Source organism: Kogia breviceps, chromosome 19 (genome assembly GCF_026419965.1).
Source record: "Kogia breviceps isolate mKogBre1 chromosome 19, mKogBre1 haplotype 1, whole genome shotgun sequence".
In the NCBI taxonomy this organism is placed as follows: Eukaryota; Metazoa; Chordata; class Mammalia; order Artiodactyla; family Physeteridae; genus Kogia; species Kogia breviceps.
Window position 1 is genome coordinate 45,012,445 of NC_081328.1, and position 25,803 is coordinate 45,038,247.

The following is a 25,803-nucleotide window of genomic DNA, read 5'->3' on the forward strand; positions in this document are numbered from 1 at the left end:
CGAACCCGTGTCCCCTGCACTGGCAGGCAGATTCTCAACCACTGCGCCACCAGGGAAGCCCCCCATCTTAACCATTTTTAAAATGCACATTTCAGGGTCATGAAATAATTCACAGAAATTACTGCCATCTACCTCCAGAACTTTTTCATCTTGCAAAACTGAAACTTGTCCCCATTAAACACTGACTCCCCTTTCCCCCTCCCTCAGCCCCTGGCACCCCCCATCCTACTTTCTGTCTCTATGGATCTGACTGCTCTAGGGGCCTTATGTGAGTGGATCAAACATTATTTGTTCTTTTGTGTCTGGCTTATGTCACTGAGAATAATGCTGTCAAGGTTCATCCATGCTGTAGCCTGTGCCTGCCTTTTTAGGCTGAATAACATTCCATGGGATGGATGGACCATGTTTTGCTTCTCCTTTCATCCCTCAAAGGACACATGTAATACCTACATTAATTTCTCATGTCTTATAATATTTGTGGAATAACTTCAGAAAGTCCTATGAATCAAAAATCATTTACCATTAACTTTTTTCTTAAACTTTTTATTTTGAAAAACATCAAAGCTAAGAAAAAGGGACGAATATATATGAGCTCCACTTGTGTTCAGGAATTAATGCTTTACAGTATTCACTTTATTCCATGTGTGTGTGCTGTGCATGAGCCCGTGTGTATACATTTGCTGTGCAGGTGCGTGTGTGCATTTACTCATGTACACGTTAGTGTGTGCATATGTGTGCTATGCATGCATGTGCATGTGTTCATATGCTAGTGTGCGTATATCTGTGCTGTGCACGTGCATAGGTTAGTGTGTGTGCTGTGCACACCTGTGTGTTTGCCGGAACCACTTGCAAGTTGGGTGCGGGCTGAATTGGGCCCCAGATACGTCAGTACGTACCTGCTCAAACAATCCTACGTAGCCATGTAAAGGTCACAAATCTCGGGCATTTAAATGGATGGAGCAGGATGTCCTAATGCAGAGTCTGTCTTCCAATCACCGAACTGTCTCAGTAACGTCCTTCACACCTTCTTTAAGCCGCATTCAAGGTCCAGCTTAGGCGCCCATTACATTGAGTCATCTGCCCTGGGTCCCCTTTAAGCTACATCACAGTTGGAGAGCCTGGCCAGGGCTGGGGGGTGCCCCTCCCGTTGGCCTGGCCTCCAGGCCCTGAACTTAGCTCCTGTGTTCCGATCGCTCAGCAAGGCCCCGACTAGGATGGGGCCACCACCTGTTTCCTCGGAGGGTCCCGTTGCCCTGTCAAGGGAGTTCATTCTCCCCAAACTCAGCATCAGGAGTGTGTGTGGGGGTGACAGCCCCCACTGGGTCTCCTTCACGTGAGACCCTGCGCTTTTGAAAGAGCAGGCACCCTGCATGTGGGGGTGGCGGTGGGTGGGATGTGGCCCCCCGGGTGGCCAGGCAGGTGGAGAAGGGCTGGTGCCGGAGGAGCTTGGCCCGTGCGTTCTCCGCTCGGATGGCTTCTGCACCCCAACCTCTCCCTGTGTTCTCCCCTTGAAGACGGTGTGGTGCTTGTCCCAGACGTCAGCACTGGTGTATGAAGTCACCTGGCTGGGTGCTGTAGGAGCTGTCAGCGCCCCCCCACCACCGGGAAGCAGGACCTGAGCGCGCTCCCTGGAATCACCCGTGGGATGGACTGCGCTGCCTGGGCTTCCAGTGCGGCCACCTCCTGCGGGGAGCCTGGGACGCTGGAACCAGGCCACTTCTGGTCTGTCCTCGCAGAAGACTGGGCTGCGCTACAAGAAACTCCTGGCTTACCCTTGGATCCTGACCATCACGTGGCCAGAGAAATCGGTAACGTTTTGGTTTTGCATGCTGAAATGTTTAATGACAGAAAAATTTTGTTCAGTTTCCTGATGTGGGTGAAGTGTGGAGCCTGATGTTGATTTATTCTCCAAGAAATGTACATCCCAGTTCCCGCATGACGGGGAGCCCCCGTCTCATCCAGAGATGAGAGACCCCACGTGTGTGACCTGTGCCTCCTAGGAGAACAGTCCTAAGGTAGTTTAAACCTGGCCAAATTCTGTCTACACAGTAGATTTAGATCTCTCCATGCCCTGTCTACACTTAGTATGTTTAAACCTGACCATGTGCTCTCTACAATGAGAACATCTAGACCTGACTGTGTTCTGCGTACACTAGAACGTGGAGACCTGGGTAGAGATGCAGCCTCAGTCCTGGGAACTTCAAGACAGGTGTGGAGACCTGGCCTCAGTCCTGCGAGCTACGGGGGGACGTGGGGTCCTGGGTAGAGACCCAGCCTGGACTCAATACTGGGAAGCTCTGTGCCTGCACCTGAACGTCAGTGCTCAGACGTCTGGGGTCTGGAGCTGAGGCGGGCTTGTCTGGGTAACAGCCTCTGCTCTGAGTGTGGTTACATGGCCCTCCCTGGGGTCAGCGCTGTGGTAGCGGCCTTGTCCTTAGCACTGTGAGGGTCACCTTCCCCGGGACTCTTGGAGACTCTCAGGTAGGATACCTGGTAATTATTCCAATTCACCAGCACGCTCAGGCCAGCAGGGAGGCAGGTTTACCTGGTGAATTGATTGCTGGGCACATGGCTCTGGGCTTAAGGCCGATTGGCAGCAGGTGAGGTTGCTGCTGTGATCTCCTTCTGGTCGACCATTCCTACTCAGCAGAGTCTGGACCTGCCCCTCCTCTTTCAGCCCTGCCGTCCCGTGAGTTTTCTCAACACCTCAGTGAGAAAGGAAAAGGCTGAGCCTGCCAGAACCAACGAAGTGTGTTCAACTTGAGCGTGAAAGTTTTAAAAACAATTAAAATAGCACAGGACCAAAGTTAAAACAGGAGGGGACTGACTTCTTGGGACAAGTGTCGAGAGAGGAGACGGACCCTACACTTCTTTCTACAGTCCTAGGAGGCCCTGGGGACCCGGCCTGTTCACACATTGGGGGTCCACCTAGCACAGTCACGGTGTCCTGACCGAGGTGGATGTGTGACCCTGGGTGTGGGGTCTTGGATGATGGGGTCACTCTGGTGAGTGTGGATGTGTGACCCCAGGTGTTGGTCTCACCCCATCTACATGGATCAGGGTCACGTGTAGGGGGAGACGCCATATCTGCTGTTTGCCTGCAGTGTGTCTTGTCCCCTCTGAGATTTCCAACATTTGAATTGAGGGTGTTGCCCTGATTAACCTGTGGTCCCTTTTCTTCTCTTAATCTTGTCATGTTCATATGAGGACAGGCACCTGTGGGCTGGTTGCTGCTCTGTGTTCTGCTGAGTGATCAATTACCCTTAGTGGTATGATATTAATATCACAGCATATTATATAGCATATCTAATCCATGGGGGTCACACTGTCTGGGTTCCCCTGGACAGAGCTCAGGTAGCACAGATGAGCCCCCCTAAGAATAGTCTGTCACGTGCCATGGGAGGGGGTACCATGATGGCCCCCGAGGTGGGGGATGGTGCTTGGACCTCACACATTTGTGATAAAGGGGAGTTGAATTGGAATCTCAATTAACAAGACATCATTTAAAAAATATTTTATTTTTTTTAATCTTTTTTTTTTTTTTTTTTTTTTTTTTTTTTGCGGTACGCGGGCCTCTCACTATTGTGGCCTCTCCCGTTGCGGAGCACAGGCTCCGGACACGCAGGCTCAGTGGCCATGGCTCACGGGCCCAGCCGCTCCGCGGCATGTGGGATCTTCCTGGACCGGGGCACAAACCTGTGTCCCCTGCATCGGCAGGCAGACTCTCAACCACTGCGCCACCAGGGAAGCCCAAAAATTTATTTTATTTTTAAGTGAACTAAAACACATATCAGGGACTTCCCTGGTGGCACAGTGGTTGAGACTCCGTGCTCTCAATGCAGGGGGCCCGGATTTGATCCCTGGTCAGGGAACTAGATCCCACAAGCATGCTGCAACTAAGGAGCCATGAGCCACAACTAAGGAGCCCACCTGCCACAACTAAGACCCAGTGCAACCAAATTAATTAATTAATTAAAAAACATACAAAGAACTTTTAAAAGTCAAGAATCAGGAAAAAATAGAAAAACACACGTCACATTCCCTTTACCATCGTCACCATTTTAAGGGCATGTTTCTAAGGTATCAGGTACATTCACCTTGTCGTGGGGCCATCACACCATCCCTAGAACTTTTCATCTTGTAAAACCAAAATCCCATAATCATGGAAGTCTCACTGCGCACCCCCTCCCACAGCCCTGGCACTGATGTCCACTTTGGTCCATGAGTTGTCGACTGCAAGGCACCTGTCTGAGTGCAGTCCTGCAGTTGGCTGTGAACAGGTCAGTTTGGAAGAGCTGACTTTCAGTCTGAAGCTCTGCCTGTTTGCGTCTGAAGAACCTGCATTTCGGGAAAGGGTGTACAAGGGACAGCGCGATGAGCCAGGACCTGACCAGCTGCCCGTGGTGCCTTCTGGTCCCATCTCTTGGGCTGTGCCGTATCTGTGTCATCCCTGTCCCTGCTGACACCCCTAGGATGCTGGTGTCTGAGTGAGATTCCTCTGGTGCCCCTGCTCCCCTCCCCTCTTCCTGCCGGTTGGGGAGGGGGCTGCTTGTTAGGTGGTCTCTGCTCCTGCGGCAAGAAGGACCCTGCAGGGCCGACCCGCAGAGTGTGGGGTGTGATCCCAAGAGCGTGGGGCCCTCAGAGAACACAGCGTCGAGGTCGTGACAGGTGCTCGGGCTGCCTCATCACTGACATGGGATGTTCCCAAGATTCCGCTCAGGAGGGAGTAGTGGGTGGTCTGGGACCCCAGAGGCCCAGTTCCTATTTTGGAGCTCAGAGAGTGCGTCCACCTTAGGCTCCAGATTTACCCCGAGACTCAGCCATCTCCCTATGTCCTGTCTTTGAATGCAGGAAAATGACTTCTACTGATCATTGTCCACAACATAGGCCTGGTCCTGTCAAATTAGTGTTCTTCAATTTAGGTGTCCTGGGATAGCTTTTTAGGCCTAAAGAAGGAACAACTCATGAGTGTAAAACATTTTCAGATGAAACTAATATTCGATGACTATCTCTATCCTACTGAGTTGTTGAGTTCTCTTAGTCATAATTCTGGTTTTAGATCTGATGTGGGGATTATAGAGGAGTCAAAAAAATTTTTTTTAATTGTTTTAAATTTTATTCTTTTGGCTGCGTTGCGTCTTTGTTGCTGCACGCGGGCTTTCTCTAGTTGTGGAGAGTGGGAGCTACTCTTCATTGTGGTGCACAGGCTTCTCATTGCGGTGGCTTCTCTTGTTGCAGAGCATGGGCTCTAGGCGCGGGGGCTTCAGTAGTTGCAGCACGTGGGCTCAGTAGTTGTGGTGCGCAGGCTCAGTAGTTGTGGCGCACAGGCTTAGCTGCTCTGTGGCATGTGGGATCTTCCCAGACCAGGGATCAAATCCGCGTCCCCTGCATTGGCAGGCGGATTCTTAACCACTGCGCCACCAGGGAAGTCCTGAGGAGTCTAAATTTAAATCTTCATAATCTGTGTATTTGTAGCTTCAGTATCATTCATGACTTGTAGATTTTATGTTAGGGCAGAGTTATAGATTTCATGTATCATGTAAAGGAAATGATGATAAGGCAGTTAAGATTAGAATGGTGGCTGGTAAATGGTTAGCTCTACTCGTGCATCTAGCATACGTGTATGAGTCAGTTTAGTTGTCAATATTAGTAAAATAATATAGAGGACTAGAGAACTTACCCCAAAACTGATTATTAACGTGTGATCATGAAGATGTAACAGTTCTTCCATAATAGGTGATGTTGCATCCTGAGAGCCTAGATGAAATGGATATGCCATAGTGTTATACAGGATTTTTGCCTATGACTTAACTTTTACAACGTTATTTAATTCTTTTTACTGGTATCTCACTTATTGAGACATAATGGTTGTGGTATTGGCTTGACACCAGTTGACAAGGATTCAATTTCTTCCTTCCTTATTGTATTTTATTTTTAACAACTTTCTTTCTTCCTTCCTTTCTTTCCTTCTTACCCACACTGCACGACTTGCAGGATCTTAGTTCCCCAACCAGGGATTGAACCTGGGCCCCAGCAGTGAAAGCACTGAGTCCTAACCACTTGACTGCCAGGGAATTCCCTCTCCTTCTCTGATTTACAAAACCAGGGTAATAAATAGACTGCAAGAGTCTTTTTTTTCTTTTGGCTGCACCATGTGGCTTGCAGGATCTCAGCTCCCCGACCAGGGATTGAACCCGGGGCCACGGCAGTGAAAGCTGGGACTCCTAACCACTAGGCCACTGGGGAACTCCCCAGAGAGTCTTCTTCTTAGGAGGTTATTTTCAATAATGCTTGTTATTGGTATAAGGACAAGAATTAAAAGAATTAATAGAAACTATAGAATAGATGCTAGTTTGGGTTTGTGCAGCCAAAAAAACGAAACTGAAGCTCAGATTGATGCAGGCCAAGTTTTATTCTTTGGCCAAGGAATGGAGATCATCTTGCCCACGCGGTGAGAGGGATTCGATTTTAAAGAGTAAAGACAAAGGCAGGAGGAGTGAGGCTAATGATGGGGAGGCACGTGCATTCGTCTAGGGAAGGGGCAGGGCTTTCCTGGAAAGGGGAGCCACACCCTTTTCATCCTTTCTTGGCCCGTATCTTCCAGTTGGGGCCACCAGTAGGTGTGTCATCTAGTAGCCAATGTAGTAAACTCAGCAGAATGAGACTGAGGGTCTGTTGGAGGTCAGATTCGTCGCCACCTTTGTTCCAGCTGCTTCTATCGGGTGTTTCTCTCTTCCTATAGCTTCCTTCTTTTGTCTCCAGACCCTGTGACTTAAAGATACACGTTAATTCCTGCTCAAGCGGGGGCTGGTGGGTTTCGAGCAAAGAACCGGCACAGCTCTGGCAGCAAAATCCCCCCTTTTCTGTTCCTGCTCCCCAGTCTTGGGGGGCGCCCAAGGGCAATGCTCTGCCTTCGGAAGCTGCTTCTTGCTGAACGTGGGCAGAGGTTTCCCCTGGATTAGAGGAGCAGAACTGTTCCCTGTGTTGCCTAAAATATGTCTGATGGTCACCAGGCTATAGTCCCCGTTGCTTGTACCCTTGTGTGTGTATCCTCTGAAGTTTGATGGCTTCAAGCCATTTGCTAACGAAGTTGCCGAGGCAGTTCAGGAGGCAAGGCCCGAAGAGGAGCAGAGGATGATAGCGTAGTGGGCCAGGAAATGGAGGAAACCAGGTTAAGCTGGGGAGGCTCTGTTTGACCATATTCCAGACGCAGCTTGGATCTGGACTTTGTGTGTGTATCTATGTTACCATTGAGCTTGCTCATATATCTCTTTTATGTTGACCTCAATCTGACCAGAGTTATTGACATACTTGCAGCAGGTTTCATTCATAACTGTGCAGACTGCCCCCTGCTCAGCCAGGAGGTCGTCAAGGGCTTGCCTATTGTCGAGAACAACATTTGCTAGTGAGTCCAGAGAAGTACAGAGTCCTTGTAAGGCGTCCCCTGTATTTTCAGACAAGTCCTCAAGGGCCCGTATGAGATTCTGTAGCGTGATTTCATGGTATGCGAAACCTCCTCAGGAGGCCGCCAGTCCAGAGCAGTCCCTACTCCTGCCAGAGTGAGTTCTCTTGCCCTTGTATCTTGGGGCTGGGTGATATTATGAATGGTTATACTTAGGTTCCTCGAACTTAGCTGGCCTAGCAATGCATTGTGCACAAATTGGGCATTATCTAAGCAAGGGTAGGCTAGAGCCCACCCTGGAAAAGGGAAGGCATTGGGGTTGTTCTGATACGGCAGTTGGTTTACTCTCGGGCCACAAAGGAACAGGTACCCAGGGGGCATGCATGCCTGGTGCACCTCTGAGGAACTGAGCCACTTCTGTAAGTGGCTAGCCCAAGAGGGGGTGCCCTTGCAGTGTGGGGAGAGAAGCCCACCTGCATAGCAGGGGTCCCTGGGGGATTCTGGACTAGTGGCTTTTCCCCAGACCTCAGGAGGGCCACTTACTAAACCCCAGACAACCGGTATCTTCCCTCCCCAGTAAGTACATCTCCCATCTGGTCCCTGTGTGTATTCACTGAGTCAGTGCAGAGGGCACCAATGGGTGAGATTTCCATAGGAGTCAGTCCCGGGGCACTTAAATTGTGGGGTAGTAGAAGAAGCAGTGATCAGAGTCCAGAGCAGCCCCCAGTGTTATGGCAAGTCCCTCCCTGTGGTAAGGGCTGCTGACAGGGGCAGTTGGCAGCGAGACAGAGACTGGTTAGAGTGATGGCACTTTAGAGTGAGGGCTTTGTATGTGTTAGAGATGTTAATGCAAGGGGCGAGGTCCAAGCAGGGAAGCTGCATTAGGGATGGGATACGAACTTCAAGTGGGGAAGGCTTAGCAGACTCGTTAGCCAAGGTGAGAGTGAGGCTGTCATTCTTAGGGGTAACATGTAATACCTTTAATCCACAGGCATCACTTTGTGGATGGCGGTGACAGACCAGCACTGGGATAGACTTTGTCCACGGGTTATACTCCGTGAGAAATTTACTAGTGCACTGAGTTCCCATTCCATGTGGACAGTTGTAAGAGAGCAGAGAAGATAAGAGAGAATAGACTGATGGCTATTCATCCTGCTTCCAACGTTAATATCCCTGATATCCAGCATGGACAGAGGAGATGTCTGCCAGAGGGAGGGAGTTTGGCAGAACAGCAGAAGCCAAGTAAGGCAATAGCAATGACAAGGCCAACTACTAAGCCTGCCACACTACTTATCTATTGGTAAGTTAGTCCTTTTGAAAAGTAACTTAAGGTCTGTGACAGGTTCATAGGTGCTTTGAGTGGATGGCTCAGTAACTTCTTCCTTAGGTGTAGGTGCTGTTTTCACTCTGGTATGGTGGGCCCATGGAGTTATACCCTGTAATTGTAAAGCAGAATAAGTCCAGATTACTAGATAAGGTCCTGTCCACTTGGGGTCTAACTGGTCTTGTGGATTTCCAGCCTTCCAGGTTTTCAAATAAACCAATTTTCAGGGGAGAAAGGATGCAAAACCCTGTCCGAAGGGGAAGGCAGTTCCGGATTCCTGTAGGCATGTAAAGCTTTGATTATTTCCCCTGTCTGTAAGGCATATTTCCGCCGGTCCATATGCCTAAGACTGGTCTTGGAGCCGGGTCCTTCAGGAATGGGCCTCCTGTACCTGGGCTCATATGGACTTAACCTGAGCTTTCCTTTAGGGGCTATTTGTAGTCTCAAAAGTGCTATGGGGAGAAAGGAGATCCAGGGTTGATGACTGTCTTGACATGGTTTGGCTAAGTTTCTTTTGAGGGTTTGATTTATTCTGCTTTTCTTGAGGATTGTCATCTCCAAGTGGAGTGTAAACCCCATTTAATTCCTAGAGCTCTTACTAATTTGGGAAACAAAGGCAGGCCCACTGTCATTCTGGATGGACTTAGGGAGCCTAAACGAGGGATTATTTCCTTGAACAGGGCCTTAGAGACCTCCCAGGCAATCTTGGTTCAGGTGGGGAATGCTTCCATCCGGCCGGAGAAGGTATCAGTCAAAACCAGCAAGTATCTAAAATTTCCTTGTGTCCAGGGCATTACTGTTAAATCAGGTTGCCAGTTTTGACCTGGATATGTGCCTCTCTGCTGAGTGGGGGTCACTCCCTTGACCTTGGTTGGTGGTTTGTGTTGGGCTTATTCTGGAGGCAGATAGGGCAAGCTTCAACCACCTGTTTAAGGAGACTACAGAAATTGGGGGCAGTCATAAATTTGATGAGCCATTAAAAAAATATATTTATTTGGCTGTGCTGGGTCTTAGTTGCAGCACATGGGATCTTTCTTCATTGCAACGTGCAGGATCTTTAGTTGTAGCATGCGCACTCTTAGTTGCAGCATGTGGGATCTAGTTCCCTGACAGGGATCGAACCCAGGCCCCCTGCACTGGGAGCACAGAGTCTTAGCCAGTGGACCACCAGGGACGTCCCCGATGAGCCATTGATATAGGGCCTCCTGCCCATAATGTGTCCTCTGGTAAGCTTCCAGGATGGCCTGCAGTGCAGTGGCTGATGAGAGGAACAGCTGCCCATGACTGTTAATCACCCACCTTGGGTATTCTGGGCTTTTCAGTGGTAAGGTTTTTGTCTCAGAGATAAATTATAGCTCCCAATTTGTACAGTAAGTCTTTTCCTATTAGGGGAATTGGGCATTCTGGTACATATGAGTGAGATAACATTCTCCCTGTCAAATCGCACTCAAGGGGCTCTATAAAATTATGTTCCTGTGGCTTCCCTTCCACTCCCATTATCTTACATTTATCCTTGGTCATTCTGCCTTGTCGGGTGTTCAAGACTGAGTAGATGGCCCCTGTGTCGACTAGAAAGTGAACTAGAAAGTGTGTTTTACCCCCACAGTCAGGGTCAGCCAGGGCTTCTCCAAGGAGCCCCTGGGGCCCCTTCAGTACTCCTCTTCTTTCATGTGTGTGACCAGCAAGGATGGGCCAGGACACAGTGGTCCCTTTAGCTTCCTTCTGAGACGTCTGGGGCATCCCCCTCCCCGTGGCCCTCCTCCCTGCAGTATGCACACGGACTGGCTTTGAGCCCCTCTCTGCACTGTGGGTGTGGTCTTCAAAACCTGGGGTGACTCACTGATGTCACAGGGTCCCTTTGGGGGAGGCCCCATCATCACTGGGAGGTAGACTAACCCTGAATTGCTGAAGCCAGAATACCGGCAGTTGGTTCCGCTGGTCTATCTGCCTTGGCATCTGCCTCCAGATCCTGGTTGTTGAACACCCGAAATGCTGACTCCACCCCAGGAAGAAGGCGTAGTGCGCCCTATCTCCAACTTCTGTAATTTTCTCCTAATGTCTGGGGTGCTCTGGGAAGTGAAATGGGACTTAAGAATGGCCTACCGTTCCACTGACTCCAGGTTCACCTTCGTGTACCCACAAAGGCACGCCCTTAGGCATTCCAGGAAAGCCAAGGGGTTTTCCTTCAGTCCCTGGATGACTCCCTGAACCCTACTCCAATTTATGGGTTTCTTCCCAGCCCACCGAATGCCCTTCGGAATCAAATCCCTGAAATGTGTGAGGTGGTGCTGACCATTTTCCTCTTAATGGTCCCACCCAGGGTCCATGTAGGGAATGGCCTGGATTCAAGGCTGGTATAGAGCTTGTCCTGCATTATTTTGCTTGGTCTTATCAGCTTCCTCAGTTGCATTAGTTATAATCAGTGTCTTTTCTTCCACAGAGAATACGATGTTCAGGAGGGTTTGGACATCCACCCAAGTGGGGAAAGGAGTGTGGAATATTCCCCAGACTAAATTAAGGACCCCCCTTGGTATATTCTTTCAAACTCTTGGATCGATCCTTCCAGTTACATAGATCTGAGGAAGGTAAGGGTACACGCACAGTGGTCAGTCTGCCCTCTCCATTAGGGTCCTCCGAAAGGGGGGAATAGCCTATTGCTTCCAGAGGGCTGGTACTGAATGCCGCTATGGGTGTGAACTGGACTAGTCCCCAAGGGAGGCACGCCAAGAGATGGAGGTGGGAGAGTCGGGGAGGTGGCAAGGGCACCAGGTAGGGTGGTTGTGAATTAGAGGGAGTAGAAGGTGTCAGGGAACCAGGTCAGGTAGGGATCGATGACTCAGGAGTCTCGGGTGAACTGTCAGAAGGGGGAGAAGCTACCCTTGGCAGAGAGAGGAAGTCGAAAGGATCTTCAGGCTGAGATTCCAGTACCAGGAGAGAGAGAGATTAGAGATAACCTTGCATTTCTCACGGAGGCCCTTGTTTTCGCAAAGCACCATGAAAAATTGGACATAGGGGATCTCATCCCATATTTTTCAAATGCTGGCAATACAGGTCCAATTGAAAAATGGGATTATAATTTAGAAAGCCATTAGTTGGCCAACTTTCTCCATCCACCAGTTTATACTGGGGCCATGTGATGTTGCAAAAGAAAAGAAGCTGTTAGTGGGTGGTAATTTTTAGTTATGGAGGATGCACCCTGGTGGCGATTTCGCTGGGATAGAGGCTTGGTTACCCCTACTGGGGAGTCCTTATTTCTAGTCTGTTTCCAGCCTCCCAGTGGCCTCCTCCTAGGGTTGGTGGCGATGCAGATCCCACAAGATCTAGCCCACACCAAGTGATCTAGGTGGTCTAACTGAAACGTGAACCAGTCTTTGTGGGGGATGGGAGGGGAGATGCTGTCTAAGAGGGCCTTAGTTATAAGAGCCCCTCTCTCTCTCTCTCTTTTTTTTTTTGGCTGCATTGGGTCTTTGTTGCTGCGCGTGGGCTTTCTCTAGTTGTGGTGAGCGGGGGCTACTCTTCATTATGGTGCACGGGCTTCTCATTGCAGTGGCTTCTCTTGTTGTGGAGCACGGGCTCTAGGCACGTGGGCTCAGTAGTTGTGGCTTGCAGGCTCTAGAGTGCAAGCTCAGTAGTTGTGGCGCACGGGCTTAGTTGCTCCGCGGCATGTGGGATCTTCCCAGACCAGGGCTTGAACCCGTGTCCCCTGCACTGGCAGGCAGATTCTTAACCACTGCACCACCAGGGAAGTCCTAGATCCCCTCTTAAGTCAGCAATTAGACATTACCAGACCCACTGTGGGGCTGTAAGATACCTGATGTAGGTGGGTGCTTTCAGCAAGCAGTCCCTGGAGATAGGGTGAAGGTGGAGTGGGAAAAAAGGGTTCTCTAGCCAAATAAATTACCCAGAGAGCCTCTCCAGCATTCAAGGAGGCTGTTCAAAGAGGGCTTGTCCCTGCTTGGTTACAGGTGATCGAGCAGGGAGGCCAAATGCCCATTTGGCATGTGTCCAGTTCTCTATACAACCAGCTACAAGGACCTAAGGACTCTGGACGATTTGGGGGTCCTCTTCTTTCCCCGGCCAGGCAAAGCGATTTTCCTGAAACCTGACAAAAATAAGATTTTTAAAGGGTTCACGTCTGAGAAGGGATCCCAAGAGATCTGTGATGGACAGTAGTGGGGAGAGATCTACCTGACAGAGACAGGTACCCTGCCCTGGGATGGCAAATTGGGGTAAGACAGACCAACACAAAAGATGTGCTCTTGGAGTTTTGACTATACCCTAAAGGATATAGGGAATACAACAGGGACTGGGTGGCTTGAGCGTTTACAGTGTGCTACTTACACGGACATTTGTTTCCAGTTAGCGGGGTGCCTCGTGCTCATCTACCCTGGTCTGTGACTGACTTACCCTTTCACGGGAGTGTTCCAGTGGTGAGTGCCCTAGTGGCTTTTATGTGCTTGATCCGTGCCCATAGTTGCAGCAAGGATTTCCAAGAGCATTAGGACACATAAGACCACACAGAACACAGACAGAAGCTTCAACTGTATAAAGAACAGAGACTAGGACTTACGATACACACAGAAAACAAAGCGATGTTCTTACCATGTGGTGGCCCCCACAGGGCTTCTCGTCCAGTCCAGTCCCCTTGCTGGGAACCAGTCTAACTAGACAGCCTATTGTCCAATCTCACCCACTACTAGAGGATCAGCTATATTTAGACAACCAGTTGCCCAGTCCAGTCCTCTAGACAGAGGTGTGGCTCTAGCCAGGCCGGGATCCTTTCCTTCAACCAGCCAACCCCTACAACCAACCTTGGCTTTATTGGCTGAAGTAGGGTCAGGGCCCCCTGTGCCAGCCGTCCCCTGGATACTACCCCAATGTGTAGCAAGCATCCTTGCTATAGATATGCAAGGGTGGGGAACCGATCTTTACCTAGGGAGCACTCTACCTAACCCTTAGCTGCTTTTTGATCTCAGACTGGATTCAGTAGCCCTCACTGGCACAGAGGTCAAGGATTGGGGCAAACTACCCAGTTATTTAGCCAGCTTTGTCAGTCCTAGGTCAGCAAGCAAGTCCTGGCTGAATTACTGGATAGAATGGCAGATCCAAGGTCACCCTCTGGCTGGCTCACTAAAATTTGTTACAGAATCAAGTCATATGGACCTCCAAGGAGGAGTCCATACAACTTAATTCAGCAACAGAAGCTGTGTACATGTTCAATGCAATCTCTCCAATATTCAAATGGTATTTTTCATGGAAACAGAACAAACAGTGCTACCACTTGTATGGAACAACAAAGAACTCTGAATAGCCTAAGCCATCCTGAGAAAGATGAGCACTGCTGGAATCATCTCCCTCTGTGACTTCACACTACATTATGAAGGTACAGTAACCAAAACAATATGGTATTGGCACAAAAACAAACACATGGGCCAGAGGAACAGAATAGAGAGCACAGAAAGAAACCCATTTGTATGTCGTCTGTAAATTCACGACAAAGGAGTTAAGAACACAAAATGGGGAAAAGACAGTCCCCTCAATAAATGTTGCCAAGAAAACTGGACACCATCAACACCACATACAAAACTAACTAAAATCCACAATTTCCCACATCAAGTCCTTCCTCTGCTGGGTCCTCTGAAAATGGACATACACACACACCCACGCCCTTAGCAGTAAGGCACACACAGGAAGCTTCTCCTCCCATTTTTCCTCACCTTTTACTCCCAAGGTGCTGCCTCCTGGTGGTTCCTGAAGACACTGGGTTTCTGTCTGCATGGACTCAGCCAAGTGTTGTCCCAAAGCTGAAACCATGGCGGATCCTGAAGAGACCAGGCTTCTATCAGTGGAACAAGTAGCCAAGTTCCTTCATGAGCCAAGTCCACCAGTGGAACACACATGCACCTCAAGGATCAGAGGTGGGCTTGGTGCCACCTGCTGGCCAGCTGGGAAGTGCAGACCTCAACCTCTCAGTTCCCTGGAGCCCATGCTCACAACTGGCAAGCCTGCAGAACCACTAAATTTGGAAATTCAAACTGAGATGGAGCCAAATATCCCATGACTTCTCCAAAAATAGTTATAGAATAATAAATTGGAAACCATATGCAGTCAAGACTGTAGACACAAACCTTACAACTTACACCAAAATTCACTCAAAATTGTCCATAGACAAATTTAAAATGTAAAACTATAAAAATTATAGGTGAGGGCTTCCCTGGTGGCGCAGTGGTTAAGAATCAGCCTACCAATGCAGGGGACATGGGTTCGAGCCCTGGTGTGGGAAGATCCCACATGACGTGGAGCAACTAAGCCCATGCACCACAACTACTGAGCCCGTACTCTAGAGCCTGCGAGCCACAACTACTGAAGCCTGCGTGCCTAGAGCCTGTGCTCCACAACAAGAGAAGCCACCGCAATGAGAAGCCCATGCACCACAACGAAGAGTAGCCCCTGCCCGCCGCAACAAGAGAAAGCCCGGACGCAACAACAAAGACCCAGTGTAGCCAAAAATAAATAAATAAAATAAATTTTTAAAAAAATAAAAATTATAGGTGAAAACAGAAGGAAATCTACATAACCTTGGGTTTGGTGATGAATTTTAACACAAAGTCTCAAAAGCCTAAGAAATAAAATTTTGAACATGGATTTAAAAAATTTTAAACTTTAAACTCTATGAAATATCTTATTCAGAAAACCAAAAGACAAGCTACAAAGAAAAAGTTTCAAAATACATAACTGATACAAGATATGTACTCAAATTACACCAAGAACTCTAGAACAAACTCCATTAAAAATGGGTAAAGACTGGAACAGACACCTGGCCAAAGAAGATATATAGATAGTAAATAACATCATATACCATTAGGGAATTGCAAATTAAAACAACAATGAGATAGCACTGCACACCTATTAGAACTAATAAACTAAAAAAAAAAAAAAAAAAAAAGAAAAAAAGAAAAACTACTACTGATTGATGGAGGGTGAGGAAAAACAAGAGCTGTCCTTCACTGCTGGTGAAATGCATATACAGCTACTTCAAAAGACATTTTGGAAGTTTTTTCCAAAGCTAAATAAGGCTCACCTGAGGATCCAACATCGTGCGTCCAGTATTTAGACAACTGCTTTTAAGAACTATGTCCAGGGATTCCCTTCCCTGGTGGCGCAGTGGTTGAGAGTCCACCTGCCAATGCAGGGGACACGGGTTCATGCCCCGGTCCGGGAAGATCCCACATGCCGCGGAGCGGCTAGGCCCGTGAGCCATGGCTGCTGAGCCTGCGCGTCTGGAGCCTGTGCTCTGCAACGGGAGAGGCCATAACAGTGAGAGGCCCGCGTACAGAAAAAAAAAAAAAAAAAAAAAAAAACTATGTCCAAATGCAAACAAGGATGTAATTAAGCACAGCAACTCTATTCATAATGGCTATAAACTTAAAGAAACCAGGATGTCCTTCAGTAGAAGAATACATAAACAAATTGGGGTACATTCATTTCAAGGGGAGCAGAATATGCCACCCCAAAATATGCCTGTTGGCATAAGGATTACTTTGAGCTGATTTCTTTTTTTAAAAGAAGAAGACATAAGAATCTCTGAAAATCAAGTCAAGATTGCCCTTCTGTGAAGGAAATTGACATTTATAAGGGAAGTCTCCATTTGAAAGGTCTCTCTCTATCCATACCAAGAATGGAAGGATGAATAAATCTCAAGAAACTCTCATCAATGGAGAAGGTACGACTTAAATTTGCACAACAACCATACCCTTCCCTCCTTTTTTGTCTTTAGATAAGATGGTATTTAAGGTGATGGCTTGGGCCATTTCAGGGCGTTACTCAGTTTTCCTGAATATCTCTCTTGCATATAGGAGGTACACACGTTATTAAACTTCTGAATGTTTTTCTCCAGTTCATCTGCCTTTCATTTTCATTACTACATGGGGGATCTCAATGAAGAACAAAGAAAGGTAGAGGGAAAATTATTTTCCCTCCAGTATACATACAGTGGAATAGCATTCAGAAATATGAAGGAATGAACCATCAACCCATGCAAAAAACATGAGTCTTACACATATATTGCTAAGTAAAAAAAATCCAGTCTGAAGTGCTACACACTGTATGGCCCCATTTATGACTTTCTGCAACAAGTAAAACAGAGATGGTAAATGGGTTATGGGTGGGAGATTGAAATATTCCATAAGATTGAAATATTCCATATGATACTTCAGTGATGAATACCTGCCACTATGCATTTGTCTAAACCCATAAATTTGTACAGCCCAACAAATCATAATATATTTAATTTTAGTTATTTAGGATATGGGAGTGCCACAGGATGCATTACAGAATTTAACAAAAACTGATTTAGAAATGTATTAAAAAATAACCTCACTGTTGGTGGTGGTACAAAAAGTGCTGACCTCGGTAACTTTGGAAATAAATGGAATCTGTAGACTAAAGGTAACAGTGGACTCTACCTAAACAGTGGACTCTATTTTATGTTTTTGTTTCTTTTTAAAAAATTTTTATTTATTTTTGGCTGTGTTGGGTCTTCGTTGCTGTCAGCAGACTTTCTCTAGTTGCGGCGAGCTGGGGCTACTCTTTGTTGCGGTGCATAGGCTTCTCATTGCAGTGGCTTCTTTTGTTGCAGAGCATGGCCTCTAGGTGTGTGGGCTTCCGTAGTTGCAGCACACGGCTCAGTAGTTGTGGCTTGCAGGCTCTAGAGAGCAGGCTCAGTAATTGTGGCACACGGGCTTAATTGCTCCGCAGCATGTGGGATCTTCCCTAACCAGGGATTGAACATGTGTCTCCTGCATTGGCAGGCAGATTCTTAACTACTAGGGAAGTCCCTGGACTCTCTTTTATAAAGTTCTTTCCCTGGGGGTAGGAGCTAAGAATGCTGAAACCACTGTATTTGTAACCTGGAATGGAGCAAGCGATGAATTAAAAAAATGACAGATGGTGGAAGCCAGGTTTCTCACCATTGGAGTAGGAAGTTACAGATAAGCAAAGGGAGAAGGTTACAATATCCATGTAATAATGGATCAGGTTGGGTGGCATTTATGTAAACTCATCTTTAGCTTAACATGGATACAAACAGTTCCACATAGAAATGTTTATAGGGCTTCCCTGGTGGCGCAGTGGTTAAGAATCTGCCTGCCAATGCAGGGGACATGGGTTCAAGCCCTGGTCCAGGAAGATCCCACACGTTGTGGAGCAGCTAAGCCCATGCGCCACAACTACTGAGCCTGTGCTCTAGAGCCTGTGAGCCACAACTACTGAGCCCACGTGTTGCAACTACCGAAGCCTGCGTGCTCTAGAGCTCATGCTCTGCAACAAGAGAATCCACCGCAGTGAGAAGCCTGTGCACTGCAATGAAGAGTAGCCCCTGCTCGCTGCAACTAGAGAAACCCCACGTGCAGCAATGAAGACCCAATGCAGGCAAAAATAAATTTTTTAAAAAAATGTTTATAATTAGGTGTATATGCATAAGTTGGAATACATATTTTAGTGCATTGTCAGCTGGGTACATTTAGCTTCCAAATGTAAGTTGTTTTTTTTAAATGGGAGATCTTTTTTGTTGTTGTTAAATAGTTACTTATTTATCTTGGCTGTGCCGGGTCTTAGTTGCAGCATGTGGGGTTCAGGACTTCTTAGTTGTGGCATGCATGTGGGATCTAGTTCCCTGACCCGGGATCGAACCCGGGCCCCCTGCATTGGGAGTGCAGAGTCTTACCCACTGGACCACCAGGGAAAGTCCCCAAAGGTAAGGTTTTTAATACCATCCTCTAATAAAAGGAATCAGGGCTCTTTGAAGAAATGGCTGCTACGAAGACTGAGAGAGTAAATATATGAGCCAGGATAATCTTGAATTATCAGAAAGTAAAGAAGTACCAAGAAAAAAAACCCCACAAGATGTTTTCATTTGACATAATTCCACCAGACAATGAAAAAAGCTCTCAATATCCAAAGCAAGAATGAATGAAGCACCGAAATACGGTACTGCTGAATTATAACCACAAGTATAAAATAACTATTCAGGTGCCCACACTAGTAAAATAAATGATTACAAACATTTTTATGAATTGGGTTGAATAGAAATGTCCTATGCAGAAGAATTCCAAATAACTGATGTAGACACACAGCCATCCACCAAGGAGGTAACCCAACCCTCTTCTGAAGTGTGGCTTCTTCCTAAATAAGACATACAGTATGGACACGGGAAAAATAACTTCACAGGGAAAACTGACAAACACGACCTCAGCTATGTGACCAAAGTTAACATGAACGGTGGTAAGGTGCCTTGAGAGCCTGCTCCCTTGACATAAAATGATAAGAATGCACTTGACCTCTCTGACCTAACTTCCTCAAAACCCATAAACCCAGTCTAATCATGAGAAAAACAACAAGTAAATCCCAATGCGGAACAGTCTACAAAATACCTGACTAGTCCTCCTCAACCCTGTCGAGGTCACAGAAACAAGGATAGTCTGAGAAACTGTCAAAACCCAGCAAGAGCCTGAACAGACATGATGACTATATGTCATGTGGTGCCCTCGATGGGATCTGGAACAGAAAAAGGTAGAACAAAGGGAACCAGAATAAAATATGGACTTCAGTTAATAAAAAGGTATTAGTATGTGTTCATTAATTGTGACAGGTCTGTAAGAAGCTAAAAGGGAGGGAAAATTAAAAGTCAAATAAGAAAAAACCTATTGTATCAAACTGGAAATGTAGAGGAAATGGGTGATTTTATAATAAAAACACATTAACAAAATGATTCTAAAATTAGGAAAATACAAACATACCAATTAGCCACCCAGGGACCTCTTTCCCCTGCTGGTTCTCCTCTCATTATGCTGGGGTTTCCCTCTCCTGAACAGGGAAGGAACAGGAACAGAGATGTCCATCAGCTCCCCTACGATCTGACCCCACCCAGTGTCTTCACCTCCACCCACCATGACACCCTGAATGAGAACATCCTGAGAGGAGCTTCGAGATGGCGGAAGAGTAAGACGCGGAGTCTCCTTCCTCCTCACAGAGACATCAGAAATACATCTACACGTAGAACTTCTCCTATAGAACACCCACCAAACGCTGGCAGAAGACCTCAGACCTCCCAAAAGGCAAGAAACTCCCCAGGTACCTGGTTAGGGCAAAAGAAAAAAGAAAAAACAGAGACAAAGAATAGGGACGGGACCTGCACCACTGGGAGGGAGCCGTGAAGGAGGAAAGGTTCCCACACACTAGAAGCCCCTTTGCAGGCGGAGACTGTGGGTGGCTGGGTGGAAGCTTTGGAGCCGTGGAGGAGAGCACAGCCACAGGGGTGTGGAGGGCAAAGCGGAGAGATTCCCGCAGAGGATCGGTGCCGACCAGCACTCACCAGCCCGAGAAGCTTGTCTGCGCACCCGCCGGGGCGGGCAGGGGCCGGGAGCTGAGGCTCGGGCTTCAGTCGGATCCCAGAGAGAGGACTGGGGTTGGAGGCGTGAACACAGCCCGAAAGGGGCTAGTGCGCCACAGCTAGCCGGGAGGGAGTCCGGTTGAAGTCTGGACCTTTTCTTCCCTCTTTGCTTCCTGGGGCGTGAGGAGAGGGGATTAAGCGCGCCGCTTAAAGGAGCTCCAGAAACGGGCGCAAGCCACGGCTGTCGGCATGCACAGTAGAGACGGGTGTGGGACACTAGGGTTGCTGCTGCCGCCACCAAGAGGCCTGTGTGCGAGCACAGGTCACTCTCCACACCACCCCTTCCGGGAGCCCATGCAGCCCGCCACTGCCGGGGTCCCAGGATCCAGGGACAGCTTCCCTGGGAAAACACGCGGCGTGCCTCGGGCTGGTGCAGCATCACACCGGCCTCTGCTGCCGCGGGCTTGCCCCGCATCCGTGCCCCTCCCTCCCCCTGGCCTGTGCCAGAGTCCCCGAATCAGCTGCTCCTTTAACCCCGTCCTGTCTGAGCGAAGGGCAGATGCCCTTGTACGACCTACACGCAGAGGCAGGGCCAAGTCCAAAGCTGAACGCCAGGAGCTGTTAGAACAAAGAGGAGAGGGGGAGGTCTCTTCCAGCAGCCTCAGAAGCGCGGATTAAAGCTTCACAATCAACTTGAAGTGCCCTGCATCTGTGGAAAACCTGAATAGATAACAAATCATCCCAAGTTGAGGAGGTGGACTTTGGGAGCAAGATATACTATTATTTTCCCCTTTTTTCTTTTTGTGAGTGTGTATGTGTGTGCTTCTGTGTGAGATTTTGTCTATATAGCTTTGCTTTCACCCATTTGTCCTAGGGTTAGACCGACCCATTTTTCTTTGTTTTTTTTAATAGAAATTTTTCTTCTTAATAATTATTTTTTATTTTAATAACTATATTTATCCTACTTTATTGTCTTCTCCCTTTCCTTCTTCCTTCCTTTCTTCCCTCCTCCTTCCTTCCTTCCTCCCTTCTCTCCCTCCCTCCTTCCTTCCTTCCTCCCTTCTCTCCCTCCCTCCTTCCTTCCTTCCTTCCTTCCTTTCCTTTCCTTTCTATTTTTCCTCCCTTTTATTTTGAACTGTGTGGATTAAAGGCTCTTGGCACTCCAGCCAGGCACCAGGGCTGTGTCTCTGAGGTGGGAGAACCAACCTCAGGACACTGGTCCACAAGAGGCCTCCCAGCTCCACACAATATCAAATGGCGAAAATCTCCCAGAGATCTCCATCTCAACACCAAGACCCAGCTTCACTCAAGGACCAGCAACGAACAGTGCTGGACACCCTATCTCCAACAAAGAGCAAGACAGGTCTACAGCCCCATCCATTAGTAGAGAGGCTGCCTAAAATCATAATAAGGCTACCAACATCCCCAAACACACCACCAGACGTGGACCTGCCCCCCAGAAAGACAAGATCCAGCCTCATCCACCAGAACAGAGGCACTAGTCCCCCCAACCAGGAAACCTACTCAACCCACTGAACCAACCTTAGCCACTGGGGACAGCCACCAAAACCAACGGGAACTACGAACCTGCAGCCTGCAAAAAGGAGACCCCAAACACAGTAAGATAAGCAAAATGAGAAGACAGAAAAACACACAGCAGATGAAGGAGCAAGATAAAAACACACCAGACGTAACAAATGAAGAGGAAATAGGCAGTCTACCTGAAAAAGAATTCAGAATAATGATAGTAAAGATGATTCAAAATCTTGGAAATAGAATAGACAAATTGCAAGAAACAGTTAACAAGGACCTAGAAGAAATAGAGGAAGCAAGCAATGATGAGCAACACAATAAATGAAATGAAAAATACTCTAGATGGGATCAATAGCAGAATAACTGAGGCAGAAGGACGGATAAGTGACGTGGAAGATAAAATAGTGGAAATAACTACTGCAGAGCAGAATAAAGAAAAAAGAATGAGAAGAACAGGACAGTCTCAGAGACCTCTGGGACAACATTAAACGCACCAATATTCGAATTACAGGGGTCCCAGAAGAAGAAGAGAAAAAGAAAGGGACTGAGAAAATATTTGAAGAGATTATAGTTGAAAACTTCCCTAATATAGGAAAGGAAATAGTCAATCAAGTCCAGGAAGCGCAGAGAGTCCAATACAGGATAAACCCAAGGATAAACACACCAAGACACATAATAATCAAACTGTCAAAAATTAAATACAAAGAAAACATATTAAAAGCAGCAAGGGAAAAACAACAAATAACACACAAGGGAATCCCCATAAGGTTAACATCTGATCTTTCAGCAGAAACTCTACAAGCCAGAAGGGAGTGGCAGGACATATTTAAAGTGATGAAGGAAAAAAACCTACAATCAAGATTACCCTACCCAGCAAGGATCTCATTCAGATTTGATGGAGAAATTAAAACCTTTACAGACAAGCAAAAGCTGAGAGAGTTCAGCACCACCAAACCAGCTCTACAACAAATGCTAAAGGAACTTCTCTAGGCAAGAAACACAAGAGAAGGAAAAGACCTACAAGAACAACCCGAAACAATTAAGTAAATGGTAATAGGAACATACATATCGATAATTACCATAAATGTAAATGGATTAAATGCTCCCACCAAATGACACAGACTGGCTGAATGGATACAAAAACAAGACCCATATATATGCTGTCTACAAGAGACCCACTTCAGACCTAGGGACACATACAGACTGAAAGTAAGGGGATGGAAAAAGATATTCCATGCAAATGGAAATCAGAAGAAAGCTGGAGTAGCAATTCTCATATCAGACAAAATAGACTTTAAAATAAAAACTATTACAAGAGACAAAGAAGGACACTACATAATGATCAAGGGATCGATCCATGAAGAAGATATAACAATTGTAAATATTTATGTACCCAACATAGGAGCACCTCAATACATAAGGCAAATACTAAGAGCCATAAAAGGGGAAATCAACAGTAACACAATCATAGTAGGGGACTTTAACACCCCACTTTCACCAATGGACAGATCATCCAAAATGAAAATAAATAAGGAAACGCAAGCTTTAAATGATACATTACACAAGATGGACTTAATTGATATTTATAGGACATTCCATCCAAAAACAACAGAATACACACTTTTCTCAAGTGTTCATGGAACATTCTCCATGATCGATCATATATTGGGTCACAAATCTAGCCTTGGCAAATTTAAGAAAATTGAAATCATATCAAGTATCTTTTCCAACCACAACGCTATGAGACTAGATATCAATTACAGGAAAAGTTCTGTAAAAAATACAGACACGTGGAGGCTAAACAATACACTACTTAATAACAAAGTGATCACTGAAGAAATCAAAGAGGAAATCAAAAAATACTTAGAAACAAATGACAATGGAGACACGATGACCCAAAACCTATGGGATACAGCAAAAGCAGTTCTAAGAGGGAAGTTTATAGCAATACAATCATAACTTAAGAAACAGGAAACATCTCGAATAAACAACCTAATTTGCACTTAAAGCAATTAGAGAAAGAAGAACAAAAACCCCCCAAATTTAGCAGAAGGAAAGAAATCATAAAGATCAGATCAGAAATAAATGAAAAAGAAATGAAGGAAACAATAGCAAAGATCAATGAAACTAAAAGCTGGTTCTTTGAGAAGATAAATAAAATTGATAAACCATTAGCCAGACTCATCAAGAATAAAAGGGAGAAGACTCAAATCAATAGAATTAGAAATGAAAAAGGAAATGTAACAACTGACACTGCAGAAATACAAAAGATTATTAGAGATTACTATAAGCAACTGTATGCCAATAAAATGGACAACCTGGAAGAAATGGACAAATTCTTAGAAATGCACAACCTGCCGAGACTGAACCAGGAAGAAATAGAAAATATGAACAGACCAATCACAAGCACTGAAATTGAAACTGTGATTTAAAATCTTCCAACAAACAAAAGCCCAGGACCAGATGGCTTCGCAGGCGAATTCTATCAAACATTTAGAGAAGAGCTAACACCTATCCTTCTCAAACTCTTCCAAAAGATAGCAGAGGGAGGAACACTCCCAAATTCATTCTATGAGGCCACCATCACCCTGATACCAAAACCAGGCAAAGACGTCACAAAGAAAGAAAACTACAGGCCAATATCACTGATGAACACAGATGCAAAAATTCTCAACAAAATATTAGCAAACAGAATCCAACAGCACATTAAAAGGATCATACACCATGATCAAGTGGGGTTTATTCCAGGAATGCAAGGATTCTTCAATATACGCAAATCAATCAATGTGATACACCATATCAACAAACTGAAGGAGAAAAACCATACGATCATATCAATAGATGCAGAGAAAGCTTTTGACAAAATTCAACACCCATTTATGATGAAAACCCTGCAGAAAGTAGGCATAGAGGGAACTTTCCTCAACATACTAAAGGCCTTATATGACAAACCCACAGCCAGCATCATTCTCAATGGTGAAAAACTGAAACCATTTCCACTAAGATCAGGAACAAGACAAGGTTGCCCACTCTCACCACTCTTATTCAACATAGTTTTGGAAGTTCTAGCCACAGCAATCAGAGAAAAAAAAGAAATAAAAGGAATCCAAATAGGAAAAGAAGAAGTAAAGCTGTCACTGTTTGCAGATGACATGATACTATACATAGAGAATCCTAAGGATGCTACCAGAAAGCTACGAGAGCTAATCAATGGATTTGGTAAAGTAGCAGGATACAAAATTAATGCACAGAAATCTCTGGCATTCTTATATACTAATGATGAAAAATCTGAGAGTGAAATTAAGAAAACACTCCCATTTACCATTGCAACAAAAAGAATAAAACATCTAGGAATAAACCTACCTAAGGAGACAAAAGACTTATATGCAGAAAACTATAAGACACTGATGAAAGAAATTAAAGATGATACAAATAGGTGGAGAAATATACCATGTTCTTGGATTGGAAGAATCAAGATTGTGAAAATGACTCTACTACCCAAAGCAATCTACAGATTCAATGCGATCCCTATCAAATTACCACTGGCATTTTTTACAGAACTAGAACAAAAAATTTCACAATTTGTATGGAAACACAAAAGACCCCGAATAGCCAAAGCAATCTTGAGAACGAAAAATGGAGCTGGAGGAATCAGGCTTCCTGACTTCAGACTCTACTACAAGGCTACAGTAATCAAGACAGTATGGTACTGGCACAAAAACAGAAATATAGGGCTTCCCTGGTGGCGCAGTGGTTGAGAATCCGCCTGCCGATGCAGGAGACACGGGTTCGTGCCCCGGTCTGGGAAGATCCCACATGCCGCGGAGCAGCTGGGCCCATGAGCCATGGCCGCTGAGCCTGCGCGTCCGGAGCCTGTGCTCCGCAATGGGAGAGGCCACAACAGTGAGAGTCCCGCGTATCGCAAAAAAACAAACAAAAAAAACAAACAAACAAAAAACAAAAAAAACCCCACAAAAACAAAAACAGAAATATAGATCAATGGAACAGGATAGAAAGCCCAGAGATAAACCCACACACATATGGTCACCTTATCTTTGATAAAGGAGGGGAGGATATACAGTGGAGAAAAGACAGCCTCTTCAATAAGTGGTGCTGGGAAAACTGGACAGCTACATGTAAAATTATGAAATTAGA

General features: G+C 46.3%; 2 long non-coding RNA genes across 9 annotated transcripts in view; one reads left to right on the top strand and one right to left on the bottom strand.

Moving 5' to 3' along the window:
* Positions 1 to 3,560: 3,560 nt before the first annotated feature.
* The window catches only part of LOC131746076 (uncharacterized), a 38,198-nt gene continuing 15,955 nt past the window's right edge, over positions 3,561 to 25,803 (bottom strand). For 2 of the 8 annotated variants that reach the window (XR_010838123.1, XR_010838122.1), the window contains exons 2-4: positions 14,444 to 14,548; positions 5,681 to 5,757; positions 3,561 to 4,946 (exon numbers count right to left, since the gene is read on the bottom strand). This is a non-coding gene — a long non-coding RNA (uncharacterized lncRNA). Of the gene's footprint in view, positions 5,441 to 5,680; positions 5,758 to 6,500; positions 8,839 to 14,443; positions 14,549 to 15,807; positions 16,021 to 25,803 lie in introns of those variants that run through there. The other 6 variants (XR_010838118.1, XR_010838116.1, XR_010838121.1 and 3 more) reach the window with 4 other exon arrangements.
* Positions 8,399 to 20,126, top strand: LOC136793179 (uncharacterized). The gene is made up of 3 exons (XR_010838124.1): positions 8,399 to 8,702; positions 11,167 to 11,311; positions 19,598 to 20,126. It is a non-coding gene; the product is annotated as an uncharacterized lncRNA (long non-coding RNA).